This window comes from Carassius auratus, unplaced genomic scaffold, assembly GCF_003368295.1.
Source record: "Carassius auratus strain Wakin unplaced genomic scaffold, ASM336829v1 scaf_tig00214186, whole genome shotgun sequence".
In the NCBI taxonomy this organism is placed as follows: domain Eukaryota; kingdom Metazoa; phylum Chordata; class Actinopteri; order Cypriniformes; family Cyprinidae; genus Carassius; species Carassius auratus.
Genome location: NW_020527548.1, coordinates 310278 through 325727, shown reverse-complemented (window position 1 = coordinate 325727; position 15450 = coordinate 310278). Strand labels below are relative to the sequence as shown.

At 35.4% G+C, this 15450-nt stretch overlaps 1 long non-coding RNA gene across 1 annotated transcript; it reads right to left on the bottom strand.

Annotated features, from left to right (window-relative positions):
• Nucleotides 1-6101: 6101 nt before the first annotated feature.
• On the bottom strand, nt 6102-7295 carry LOC113091469 (uncharacterized). Its single transcript, XR_003287352.1, has 3 exons — nt 7037-7295; nt 6747-6938; nt 6102-6651 (listed from the first exon to the last, which is right to left on the bottom strand). It is a non-coding gene; the product is annotated as an uncharacterized LOC113091469 (long non-coding RNA).
• Between the last annotated feature and the right edge of the window lie 8155 nt (nt 7296-15450).

The following is a 15450-nucleotide window of genomic DNA, read 5'->3' as shown; positions in this document are numbered from 1 at the left end:
AAATGTTTAATAGACTTGTCTCTTTCAGATTTGAAAACACTTTTAAGACGATATACTCTATATCAGCTCAACAACAAGACATTTGCAAGATTTAAATAAAAATGCATTTTACATTATATCAATGCCAGATATTACTATCTATTTGACAATTATTTAATTTCTTATACTACAAACAAATATAACAAAATATATTTAATAATATACTTAAATTATTTATTAAGTAAGTTATACATTTGTATATATTATCATTTAAATATATAAAACTATTGTTTAAGAATAATGTTGTTAAAAATCAAATAATAGTCTTGTTTTAAGAATGTTTAAATAAATACATACACACAAACATACATACATACATACATAGGAATTATTATTATTTATTTATTTATTCGGAATTCAAGCTTTTGGTTGAAATAATTATCACGTGAAGGTAAAAAATAAAAAATAAAAAATAAACCTCCCAAAAAATGTATTCCAGGTTGCATATTTTGTCCCTTAATAAAATAATCATAATATTATTTTTGCAATGCAAAATGCTAGCACATCATTGTGCATGAGATCTGAGATTCGTTATGAAGGTTCGTTGACAAAAACTCAACTGAGAGGTCAAATAACAAGTAATGCTGTGGAGGGCAAACTGTGAGAAATGTGTTTGGTTTATCAGAAGATAAGGCTTTAATATGTAACAAATGCAATTCTTTCTTCCAACATTCTCTGGATATCTAAACTCTGTTTGTTGCTCTAATTCTTACTGAAGTGCATCTATCAAAGACTGGTATTATGAATCCCCAGTAGCCTGAAATAACAGTTTTTAATAAGACGTCCAAAGGGAATACAATGGAGAGAACAGAAACAGGTGGAAACTAATCAATGAACTAAACAAACTGAAAACTAGGTCAAAAGAAAGAAACAATGGAGCACAGAACATAACAGACACTGTCAATAAAAATGTATAGGCATATGGCTGTGTACATTTAATTATTAATTATTAAAGTCATAATAAACAGGAATGTGAGTGACTTCTGGCTATGCATCTTACAGCATAAATGTTAAGGTTAATGTAATAAAATTAATATAAAATATTCTATTCTATTATTATAACAATATTTTAAAGTATTAAAATAGATTAAAATCTTGTATATTTGAAATATTATAAATATTGTGAAATAATTTCATAAATAAAAAGTGTTCTTTTTCATTTGTATGTGATAAGGTATTCTGTGTTATCAAATAATTGGACAAAAAAGTCTTGAAATAAGCACATGTGAGAGGCAATATTTTTAATAAAGTATAAGTATATAAGGTATAAAATATAAGTATATACGGTAGTCTTTTTAAAGTTAATAAATGTGTTAAGTATACTGTGTTTTCAAACAATTAAATACACAAAAGACTCAATATCCACAAATGTGATAATATAGGGCTTTTGGTAATGCTTCTTGGGATCATCTTTCAGCAATTTTTAAGTTGATTCAGACTTATTACATACGTCTGAAAGTATTATAACGTTAAGAAATCTTTCTAATTTTAATGTAATTTTTTTCATTTTATGGTAGTTTTTGCACTTTTACATTCTTTTTCAGTTAAATTGTATGTGTGTGTGTGTGTGTGTGTGTGTGTGTGTGTGTGTGCGTGTGTGTGCGTGTGTGTGTGTGTGTGTGTGTGTGTGTGTGTGTATGGGTGTGTGACTAATTTAATTGCATGAGATGTCATTACATGCACTTAAATCTCTACTCCAGGAGGGGTCCATGAGGGAATGTGTGAATTAGAGTTAGATCTCCTGGTGACTCTTTGTTTTTCCAATTGGTTGGATTTTAAAAGATGCACAAGCCAATGCCAGCCCATCTATTGCCTGCTGTGCGCATGCCAATATGGTGATCATGTGTGGGTCGACATCACTTCAAAGTGTATGTGAGATTGACGTCAGACAACAAGTGAGAGCCAGAAAGCAGATTCTGGTAGTAAATGTATATATTTATTTTAATATCCTTTATTTGTACAAATGAAGTATTTTTAAAAGGTTGTAGTCTTTATACATTATACATTTCACTGGAATTTTAAGCAGCGTATAATAAAGTTATAAATAAATGAAGCTGAAGTGGCTTTCTTACCCTAGCTGTGTTTGTGATGAATAGCTCTTATAATTTAATAGGTGCTAGTTCACATTTGCATGATTCAGAGGGTGATACATGAAGATGAATGTATGAGATACATATGGAAAAGATAGTTAGATTTCATAGGTTTTTGAATTGCTTAGAGCTTTACAGCAAATGCACAGATTTTTATGTCCATGTGCTTGCATGAAAGAACATATACTTGCAGAATGAGCTGAGTGTAAATACATTTTCAGCATTTCAAATATTGTGATCAGTGACTTTAAAGTGATCAGTGACTTCAGAAATAGTCACTGCTGACTCTTGACCACAACAACGGAGAACAAAACCACCACTGATAGTGCAGGTACATTTAGTGTCATCCATGCATTCAGTTATGTAAATCTCAAATGTACCACCATTCCTTTTAAAACCATTCTTTTGTATTCATGGCTTTGAATATGTGAATTTTTCATGCTTCTCATGAATAAATAATCAGCCCAACGAGAGGTCCAGGCATGGAGGTTTTGTCCTGCAGCAACTATTGACCAGCAGGGATGAATGTGAGTGGGAGGGTCACGTGGCCCCATTGATTGATAGATGCTCATTAATTGGAAAGGGTGTGGGAAATTTACTGCATTCTTCCAAGACTCAGCCCTGAGAGAAAGCCGGATGTCAGCTCAGTTCTGTGTATGCCATGTTGCAAACTGCACCTTGGCAGCAGAAATCGGGTGAGAGAGAGAGACTGAAAAAGAGCCTGGGAGAGAGAGAGTATAGCTGGAGATGGAGAGAGAGAGGTGCTGTATTTCACAACAACAGCCAGAGAGTGAAAAGATTTCATAACAGTTAGCATTGAGAGAGATGCAAACGCTTCTAAATAAACAAAGTGAGCATGAGTTTTCCTTTTTGACAGTTCATTGCAGATTTGCATGTTATTGCACTGAAATACACATTTGCATATGAGCAGGAAGGTGCAAATATGTAGTTGTACTGTATCTCTCTGCTCGAACTATTAGTTACATAATTTATATTTGCACAAGAATGCACTGATACCTGAGACAAACTTGAGGTTCTGTCTGGGCTGTTCAGATACAAACATTCAAGATATTATTCAACATACCATTTAGATCTTGTCTGATGTTGTAAATGTGTTACGCCATGGCTTTTAAACAGCTGAGAAAGAATTTGTGAGTCATGTCTGTTATAGATTATGTATGGACACTTCTTCTTTCCACCATACATATATATAAAAAAGAGGAAGCACAACATCATATTCATAACCTCATTTTTTATGTTCTTGGCTCAGGTTTGCTTACAGTTTGGGTATCAAATATCCCCAAAGGATAGTAAAAACCTGACATCAGTTACATTACATTGTGGAGACTAGTCCTTTAATGTCCTTATGAAAAAAAGAAGAAGAGGAAGAAGAAGAAGAAGAAGAAGAGATAAGGTTTCTGTAAGGGCTAAACATAGCATTGGGGATAAAAACCATGATAGAAAAACAAACTTATGTGTGACTTTTTTTGGAATTGCTTATTTTGTGAATGAATAAAATACTATTAAATAAAATATTATACATTTAAATGAATTAATTAATGGAGCTGTGAGTATTATAAAAACAAAAATATGTGCAGAAGTCTATGCAGCAAATGTGTAATGAGTAACTTATAGACTTCCATTGTAAGTGTACTTCTGCCAACACGTATTTCGTTGTCATTCACATTTTTAATGTGCAGCCGTTAAATATACAGCCTTTCCATGTCCAATCTTTTCTTTTATTTGTCTCTACGCCTCCTTTTTTTCCCTTTTCTTTTGTGTTTCAGCTCAGTAGTCAACAACACCCTCCATCTGAACACAGCCTGCTTCTCACACTTCTGAACACTTGCAACTGGGAGACTTTGCTCACACGCTAACTTTGTAAGGTTGTACATGTTCATGCTTGTAGGATACACCACATCAGGGCCATGCACAGACTTTTTGGGGCAGTGGCCAAAATCACTGGAGGTGGGGCAGTTATTGCTCAGCCATATGTACATCTATATGTGTGTGTATATATATGTTTGTGTGTGTGTGTGTGTGTGCATATATATATATATGTATGTATGTATATATATATATATATATATATATATATATATATATATATATATATATATATATATATACACACACACACACACATATACACATAGTTTATAAGTAGTACTAAGTGTTTTACAAAATATTTACTCTAAATTATGCACCATGGTGTAACCATTATGGCTGTATAGCCCTATATTTAAATATATAAACAGGGCTGCGCATTCCCTAGTTGCTGGGAACATAGTTTTCAAACATAATGACTTACTTGTATAAGATTATGTATTTGGATATATACAGTATTAAAGAGTACTTTTTGTAAAAGTTGACAGTGTCAGTTTTTGCAATATTATTGTAGAGTTGCTATATTATATTCTATTATTAAATGCTAATCCATCAGATTATGCTTTATTAAAACATACACCTATCCCAACCCTAAACCTAGCCTTACAGTAATGCAAATACAGTAATTATGTGTTGTTCAGCATGAGAATATTGATTCAGTCTTGATGTGCACAAGCGCAGTAAGCCCTGGTAGGACAGTCTGATGGGTAGGATGAAATGTCAGGACAGCTGTCAAATCTGGACACAGGGAACACATTTTGTTATTCATACTAGCTACATTTGTGTGCAGATTTGTGTTGACATATATATATTTTTTTTTTTTTACACTGCATGATGGTCACAGACTTTATTTTGCTTCAGACTATGATTTCATCCAGTTTGAGGATATTAGATATGTTTGACAGCACATATTGTTTTCATTTGTCACCCATCTCTTAGTTTGGAACAACTTGAAAGTCTGGTAGTGTGTGATCCTCAATCATTCATTGTATGATGCCCAGTTTTTCTTCTGTAAATGTTTCTTTTTTTTAAAGTCAGTAAGTGTGTGATGCCTAGCATTTTAAAATCTGTTCAGATTTAAAGAAAAATTGTCTGTATTCCAGCCTAAGGAAATATTTAAGTTTCTTTGACTGTGTGTGTGCTCTTGTTTTTGTGACATCAAGACACAACTCTGTATAATGACATGGGTATGACACAGGTATTACAAGGAGAGGGTGACTTATGAAGACATAACCCATGTCCCCATTTTTCAAAATGCTTAAACCACACAAAATTAGGATTTTTTTTTTGTTGTTGAGAAAGTAAAAATGCACAAAGTTTCCTGTGAGGGTTAGGTGTAGAGTTGGTGTATAGGGCCATAGAATATACAGATTCTACAGTATAAAAACCATTATGCCTCTGGGATGTCCCCACTTTTCACTTTTTGTGTGAGTATACAGTACAGCCATATTCTCCATATCCTGGTTCAGGCTGGTCCTCTCTTATCCCCACCCACTCATCTCGAGAGCTTCTGCTTGCTCTGCAGTCTTGGTCTTTGCAGTGTGCCAGACCGTTACCCACCACCAGCTTACACATACGTGTACACTTGAACATAGTGTATTAAAAGGCATAACAATTTTCCTGTGAAATCACCGAAAATTCGAAAGTTCACCCAAAAATGAATGTTTTGTCAGTATTCACTTAAGTCACTTCAAACCTGGATGCGATTTTTTTTCTGTGGAAATCAAACATAGAAAAATAAAAACATATGCATTAAATGCCTATACATCTTGTTTATTTTGAATCCTATGAGTCATTAATGGAATTCATTTGTTTTATGAAAAAACGAGAAAAAGGGAACAATTTTCTTATTTTTCGGTTTTAATAATAAAAACATTAAAGGCATTTTTTCTCCCATTTATACGGTTTTCTCTTTAAAGTAAAGGCAAGGTATAGGATTTGGTTCAAATAAGTTTTTTTGTCATGCTGGTTGAAAGTCTCTTCAGTTGAGTAGTTTAAATGAATTTATAATTATTCTGTAACGCGTAAATGAAGGATGCCAGACTAAAATCCAAAAGGAGTTGGTTTTAAATGATCACAAGGGAGAAGAACGAACATATAATTTTACTTTAACACAATCATACATTAAGAACCGACAAACTAGAATGAAACAGACTGGGTTTATAAACAAAGTAATCAGAAGAACAGAAACAGGTGGGGAGTAATTAACAAAACCAGAAAAGGAACATCACCAAATAAGGAAAACTCCAAAGAAACTGGGGAATAGAAGTCCATGACTGACTTCTCCTTCCTGGAACGCTCGTCCCAAGCTGTAACACCAGGGAGGAGGGGGGTGGGCATCCTGGAAGTCCTCCTCAAAGCCACCCTGTTCCTGCCCTGCACCAACCTCAAGGGCGCTCAACCCCCTCCTCCACGGTGTTACAGCTCGGGACGAGCCTTCCAGGAGGGAGGACTAAGGTCACAGTAGATCTGGAGACTACATGGCTCAACCCCCGCCTCAGCCTCTATGGCTGGATCTCTATAGATAAAAAAAAATAAAAAAAGTACAGGCCTGGAGCTGACACTGGAGCGAGCTCTGGGGCTGGAGCTGACACTGCTGGGGTTCAGAAGCACTCCCTGGGCTCGGACTGGTGATCTGGAGGAGAGGGCAGTTTTTATATATAATTATTATTATTAGGATTATGAATTATATATATATATATATATATATATAGCCATATGACTAGTCACCGGCTGCCACATTGGTGGGCTGAGGGAGATAGCAGAGTTCGGGAGGCTACTGGGGTGGTTGGGTTTGGGCAGGCGGGAGGAGCGGTTGGTGCTGTATGCAGAGGTTCCCGGCTCGGGGTGAGAAGGAACAACATGGCTCATTCCTGAGGGGACTGGACAAGGAAGTGTTGGCTGATTACGAACTTCTCCCACCTCAAAGTCAAAATTGTTAAACCAGAGGACCAGATTAATAATCTCAATCAAAAAAAAAAAAAAAAACAAGCGCCTATGAACGAGTCGTGATAACTCACCCGGTTTGCGAGTTTGAGGACATCCTCTACAGATCGCTCCAACTTCAGACTGCTCTGCCTCAAACACCTCAGCTCTTCTTCAGCCTTCATTTTTCTTCAGTTTAGGTTGCTTCTTCTGTAACACATGCGTGTCTACAAATGAAGGGTGCCAGACGAAAATCCAAAAGTAGTTGGTTTTAATGAGCACCCTGGCGAAGAACAAACACATACATGATTTAACACAATGATAGGCCTACTTTGAGAACTGACAAACTATAACTGAACAGACAGGGTTTATAAACACAGAGGAAGTAATCAGAAGAACAGAAACAGGTGGGGAGTAATCAATTAACTAAACAAGAAAAGGAACATGACCAAATAAGGAAAACTCAAAAGAGACAGCGGAATAGAAGTCCAGAACTGTGACATATTCATCATCTGTGGAAGGTGTAGAACCATGAAATGTTCGTCCAGTCAAAATGTTCAGTCCAAACATTACAATAGGCTGTCCTGCCTGCCTGTCAAAATATGAATTGGCATATTTCTGCAGACCCGGTTTGTACAGAAAATACACCATCAGCGCATTCCAGCAAATATAATGTGTTACTGTATTTTTTTTCCTACAATTAATTAGTTAGATTTTTTTTTGTTTATTTTCAGATTTTTTTATTAATATTTAAACATGAAATAATTTTTAGCGAAATTATACTCTTAAAGAATCTGAAAATAAATAAGAAATAACTAATTAAGGGACTACTCACCCAAAGATTAAAAAAGAAAGAAAATTAAAGGAAAGGAAAAAAAATCTTTCTAAAGCTAATGTTTATTAAGTCTATTTCATGTTTTTCTCATGTAACTCTATAATTGCTTTAAATTATCTTTACAGAGTGATTTCTTAGCCAGATTTGATGTGTGATGAATTAATTAAATACTGCATTGTGTCATTAATTGGATTTAACATTTTATTGATAGACAGTCCTATATATATATATACACACAATCACATACAGTATATGTATGTATTTATGTATTTCGCAAATATATTACAAGTTTTAAAAAAAACACTTGTTTTTTGTATTTTGTTTATGGTTCTTACCTTTGTTTTCATTTTCTTTCTTTTTTTACATGTACAGTAAGGCTACATTACATGTGTTTTAGGATGATATGGGCTTTGAAAAAAGGGCCGGAAGGAATTTTAGACAGAGATTGGCGTCCAGATGACGTCCCTTGGTGCATGTGTACATGATAGGAATCTCTCTCCTCCTGATCACCTCTTCAGTATTCCCAGAAATCCATGCAGCAGCCAAAAATAATAATCACATCATTGATTTGATGCCATCTTCGTTTGATCATACCGGCAGCTGTTCATTTACAAATGGGTTGCAGACATCCTCATGTGACCTGACAAAATGAATCAAACTCCCAGCAGAAGAGATACAAAACCACAAATGTCAGAATAACTTTCATTATCAACCCAGATTCTGCATCCAGAAATCTTAATATGATTGAAGGTCATGGATATGATTATAAGATAGCAAACTGCTGCCCAGAGCCGCACAATTTAATCTGTAAATACATGAATGACTCATATAGGCTTCACATTCCCAGAATAAACCAGATGTATGGACATATAATGGATCTTTGTCTCCAAAAAGGCAAGTTATCTTAAAATTAATTTGTTGTCATTTACTCAAACCCTGTTTACATTTACTCACTAAGCAGACACTTTAATCCAAACGAGTAATATCACAAGCATTTTATCACACAAGAAGCCAATTTTAAGGATTATATAAGAAACCAAAATTTACAATTGCTAATAGTAATGATTTCAAATTTTAATGTTAGGTGTGATTCAATATAATCAGGCTGAATAAAAGCAGTAAATTTAGGTGTTACCGTAAACTTTTTTTTAAAGTGCGCAATTTCAATATCTGCAGAGATTGACATTTAGTTTGGGAATTTATTCAGTTGTTGCTGATATTTAAACTCAGAAGGAGTTACTTGGTCTCTTTCTTCTGTAAGATTTCCCCAGTCTCCCAGTACTGCAAATAGAAATTTCATAAAAGAATTTGGTAAAAGACTGAAATCATTCTCTCACTTTAGTTGTAACCACAAATTCATGCCCTTAAAAACAAGGACACAAACATTTTTACAGTTGAAGGAAACACAATGACATTATCTCCTCTCAACTGTATTTCTGGCGCATTGCTGCTTTTTTATTCAAATTAGAATGAGGAGAGTTTCCAACGGACCCATTCATTTGTTAAAGTTTCAGGGTTGCCTTCATTGTAATGCAGTCCTAGCACAGTTAGACCAAAGAAAACAGCTGTTGCTGTACCAGAAGACTATTGCTTCCTTTGTCAACAACTGTTTGGCTGCCAGAGCCTCAATCGTGCAGGCACACACACACACACACACACACACACACACACACACACACACACACACTTGTGTTTGCATTTTATCAAGGAGGATCAAAGTCAGGACAATATAGGCTATGAACATCTCTGGACCTTGGTGTTTTTAGTGTGTAGCCTAAAAATTAAATTAAGACAGATCTTTCAAAACAAAAACATAAATAAAATACCGATAGATAGATAGATAGATAGATAGATAGATAGATAGATAGATAGATAGATAGATAGATAGATAGATAGATAGATAGATAGATAGATAGATAGATAGATAGATAGATAGATGGAGACGATGAATACAACTCATGAATAGTGGAGTCAGTGAAGCCTTCTGCATTGTCTTTTGTGCTCTTCTGTGACACTCTCACTGTTTTGGAGACACCCCACAATCTGTTGCACTTATGCTTATGTGATATTTATTATAGCCTGAGAGAATGACCAGTCCTTTGGCCTTTCATCTCCTCCCATGGCCTGCCTCTGTTTCAGAGTCCCAGCATTCACATTTGAGTCCCAACAATGGTTAACACTGACAACACCATCTTTCCCACCCATGAGCCCTCCAGGTTAACTCAAGCTGAAGATACCTCAACTCATCCACCCACACAAACCCTCTCCATTGTCTCTCCAGCATATGTTTGTGAAACAGTGAGGAGTAGGGGGCCTTTGCTGGCTTTAGGGAGAAGTCAAGCAGGGCACATTAAGCACATTAGCAGCCAGTCACCCTAAAGAGATGGGCCACCTCAGCAGGAGAGGGTGGAGCAATGGGGCAGACCACTCTACAGGAATTCAAGACACCCTTACAATCCTCTGCATTGATCTATCGATCCCAGTCCCAGAATGCTCTCTTTAGTACAAAGCTTTCCAATAGCCAACAGCCTCTTGTCCCATAGCGAAGCACTCAAGCCTACACCTCCTCCAAAAACTCCTCCTTTTCCAGGAACGTTGTTCCAGCCCGGAGGGAGCCCCGTACATCAGTGATGCAGGAGGACTGATGTCATGCATCTTATGGGACACCAATCAATCATTTGGTAATAGCCCAATAAATGCACATAGGGTTGTGGAAAGGGGGATGGATGGAACCTTCTTACTGCTACTCCAGAAGATCAGGCTTTTTGTAAAATAAATATTTCTGAAGAAATTGTGGCTTTAGAAATAGAAATTTGATTTCCACTGTTGCTCCCCAGTGTGTCTGTAACCTCAGTTACTCCGGTGGGACACAGTTAGCATAGTGTAAAATGAGCTTGGGTGAAAAGCTACCAATTTTTCTGGGACAGTGAAGTGTTTTATTTGATCTTTTATTTTTTAATAATTTATATTATTTTAATTTTCATAATTTTTGTGCAACAGACAGTTACCTATTATTTTTGATGTATTTGAGAAAATAATCACTATTCTTAGCATTGGTCAAATTTGTGTATGAATAACCTCAAATCATGTACACTACCTTTAAGTAAATATATATATTTCTTATTTAACAAGGAGGCATCAAATTAATTAAAGCTGGTATTAAAGACATTCATGTTACAAAAAAATATACAGAAAATAAATGCTGTTCTTTTTAACTTTTTACTCATCAAACTATCCTGAATATTGTTTCTGCCAAATATTTAACTGCTTTCAACATTGATATTCATTTTAAATGTTTCTTGAGCAGCAAATCAGTATATTAGAATGATTTCTGAGGGATCATGTGACACTGAAGACTGAAGTAATGAAGCTGAAAATTCAGCCATCACAGGAATACATTATATTTTCAAATATATTCAGACAGTTATTTTAAGTGGCATAATATTTTGCAATATTTACTGTATTTTTTTATCAAACAAATGCAGCCTTGATGAGCATAAGGAAACATTAAAACACTGAAAAAACTTCCTGACCCAAAACTTTTAGTAGTTTAGTTTGTTAATTGTACTATTGTTTTTAAAGTGTTCAGACTTATGATTTTATTCTGGAAAATGAAAAAGAGACAAAAAAATAAATAAATAATTCTCTTAGACCCTTACTAAAAAGAGGACTCAGATGGAGACTGGAATATCATAGCGTATTCACCTAGCAACCACCCAGAACCCCTTAGCAACCTCATAACAATGGCCTAGCAACCTCCTAAAATACCCTATCAATTGAAAAGAAATGCACACTTGAGCAATATTGCTCATAGCTTCATTACTGTAATGTATTTCAGAAAACTGATGTGTATGTGTGTTATCACTGGACAAAAAAAGCACGACTCACTCAACAAGTTCTTTATTGGCTGTGGAAAAAGTCTTGATTCAGAAAGACACTCGTTGAAAGCAGATTATTATTGTGCTGCTAATGACTCCGGGGCCACTGTAGAGAGCAGCTATCATGATCAATCAAATATATAGCTCCACCAACTCTCAGCTCAATACTGATCAATGCTCTCCAACAAGCCCCAATAAATCACAATCCTGACGACTTACTGATGAATCCAGTATCAATATCATTCAATTGACTCTAATGAATATCCATACACAGCAGCAGAGTGTTAAATAAAGAAACAATGAGCAGATGCTGAGTAAGCACTATACAGAAACAATCCTCACAAAGACAGTAAATCTTTCTTTGTTCAATCCATGTAGAATTTATGGCACAGAGCTAAAATAAGCACACAAACAAATCAACCCAGTTGGTTCTATAAAAAGTCTTTCTGATGTGTTGTTATGGGATGTGTTTAGATGTATCAAAAGGATGAGACATGAAGAAGATCATCTTTTGTCTGGAATGCTGTACACAGGAATTAAAGTGCTGATGCAAGTTGTTTTAGGAAAATATATTGTGTCTCCCATCCTACTACTGATGGCCCACTAATATATACTAAAACATAGAGACACTGAGCATTGTCAGGTTTTTTAATAGATTTATCTGTAACTGTAATGCAAAATGTGTTATGCAAAAAGAAAAAAGAAAAAAAAAAAACACTTTCTAAATGTATTCTATTTTGAAACACATTTATATTTTTATGTCTGGCAGTTTGCATGTCTATTATCACTATTCTATTGAATACATGTAATGGGCTACAAAGAATTAAAAATAAAAAAAAGACTAAAGACCAGTGTTTTAATATTTTCACTTATATTGTTAATATCAAAGTCAATGCTTTGTTATGAGATGGAAAAACCCACCAAAATGAAGTGATCCAAAAAGCGGGACATAAAAAATTATCTCATAACTATTTTACATGATTTTGTATGATTGAATTAGTATGAAAGCATACCATTTCCAGGAAAAACTGAGCATGATGGTTGAACCTTAACCCCATCATACAAAAATTTATGAATGAGATCATATAAATACAAACAAATTCTCCAACAATTTGTCAAAACATACAATAGTCAAAAACTGCCATGAATGTTAAAACTTAAGTTTAGTTGCAATCGTTTTCCAATTAAAAACAAACAAACAAAAACATTTTAAATATTGGTTGCACTTTATTTTACAGTACGTGTACTAACATGTATTTATAGTGTTCTTACAGTGTATTTATCTGGGAAAGTTCTGGTAATACACGGTAACTACATGGGGTAGAGACAGACAGACAGACAGAGAGACAGATAGATAGATGTGCGGATAAGTGTAGCTTTATGTGTGACATCCATGTCCCGACAGATGGGATGGTCACTGCATCCCATCAGCCCCTTCTGCCAACTGCAGGATGGACCACTGTATGAATCCCTTGAGAGAGCCCTAATCCCAGGATAAGAACAGTCAATGAATGTGATTGATCCTCCTGCTACATTCCACCCTCACACACACATCTGGAGAGTTTACACCCAAATGCTTCTTTTCCTGCTCTCTTTCTGTCTCTATCAGTCACACATGCACTGATCCATCCCTCTCTAGATGATCAAATCACTATTCATCACGCACAGGAAGAGGGCCGAGGGGTGAGGTGGAGAAGAAGACCTTCTGTCCACTTAGAAATCCATTACAAGAAGAACTACAGAACCTCCCACAGCTGTAACGGGCCATACTCACATACTTGTGTATCAAATGACAGATCATCTTATAGTTTATCCTGTTAAATTCTAGTTCTTCAGAAGTTTGAGGATTAACAACTTTTTTTTTGTGCTCTTTTTAAAGTCTTAGGGAAGATAAACTGAGCTGCTGTAATGTTTACTGTAGGATCTTCTTGTCTCAAATGCTGCTTCTAAAATTCCAATTAAGAAATCAAAATTAGACAACTGTTTTTATGTATTAGATTATACGGATACAAAATGGATAGCAGCAGCATAGCCCACATAAGGGGTCTTCAGTCTAAGTACAAAAAGTTGTTGTCATTATTTACTGTTTACTTATTTTTTGGGTCAAAGAATGGAAGTTAGCTGATCTGCATTTAATTTTTTTTTTTTTTTTTCAGATCTATTTGTTTTTTTATTATGCTAAATTAAGATTTTTGTGTTCTTGGCATAAAAAGTCTGAAAATCAAAGGTCAGATAATGTGATCCCTGAAGAATTTCATTAGAAATGTTTGGGTTCATATTGAGATCTTGAGTCTGTCTTCTAATTGAAGACTTCTGTATCTTTGCAAATCTGAGCTCATTTTGAGAAACTGATGAGATCTCATCTTCAACGAAAAAACAGTAGGAGAAACATGTTTTTACTGCAAAATCATCTCTCTCTCTCTCTCTCTCTCTCTCTCTCTCTCTCTCTCTCCAAATATCATTGCAATTTAGGAGAAACATCTGCGATTGTATGTAAGAGATTTCATTTGTGATTTCTCTCTTACATGTATGTGTCAGGTTTTTATGTGAGTTAGTAAGCAAATTAATAAATCTTTCTGTGGAAAAAAAGTTCAGTTCAGACAATAGAGGACAGAATGAAGACTACCAAAGCATTGCTTTTATTTGTAGTAAACACTGGCAAGTTGAATTTTTTAGACAGCTGAGGTACTTTAGCGCTACAGAATAAGTGTAACAACATTCAGCCGTTGGGTCTGGCACCAGGAGGAGCTCCTCTGAGGAGGAGAGAGAATCAGCTGTTTTAGCATGCATGCGTTTGTTTGAGTGTCTGCGGAGAGGCCCTGTGCTTTTACTGCCCTGCAATTCAGACATAAAAGCAATAAAATAAAGTGATACCCCATGGAGAAAGAACACTTTGTTCTAGGATTTTTGTGTGCATGTGTGGCTGCATGAAAAGTGTGCTGTATTATGAGGACAGTATGTGGCATATCATATGGTAAAGGGTAGCGGGACGGTGGGTACATTTGCTCTGGGATCTTTAGGGAGGCTCTTAGGTTGCTGTAAACTGATACAGAGGGGCTCTGGACAGCTGGACTTGCTCATCTGTCTAGTCTTTGATCAAAGAACTGCTTCTTCTGCTTCAGCCCCTAAGGAGTTCATTACAACCAGCCTATACTCTCGCTCTGTGGGGGGTCCCGCATGATCATGCAACCAAAATTGATTGAACATACACCATTTATCAGAACTTTTATTTTAAGTGTACAATTGGTATATCCAGAAAAAGTCATAATGATCAAACCTTCGGTGTCAAGTGGGTCTTCTAGATTATCACACTTATGAAATATGTTTTTAATTGAAATTACTTTATGAATAGAAAGAGGCGACAAAGTGAAACAAGAGACATCAAACAGCACAGAATTGGTTTCCAGTACATGGTCAATTACAGTTTACACTTTAGTGGTCATTTTGCAAGGGCTGAAGTACATATATAATTTATTTTTTTATGTGGATGAAAACAGACTGTGAGATATAGACTTACAATGGCATACAATGGATGAAGGTCCTAGATCATGTTATCATAGTATGTAACGTTTAAACTGTTTTATAAAGTGTTTTCTCCTGAGATTTTTTTCTTCTTAAGAAAAGGGTTTTGTCAGCTGAACAATCGGCATGTCGGCAACAGCACAATCATTATTGAATGCACTGTACTCCATCCCTCACAACTTACAGTTCCTAAAAATTAATGTTGTTACCTGGACTAAGGTCTATTGATCAAACAAAAACAAGAACACATTTTCTGTTCTTAAAGTCTTTTGAA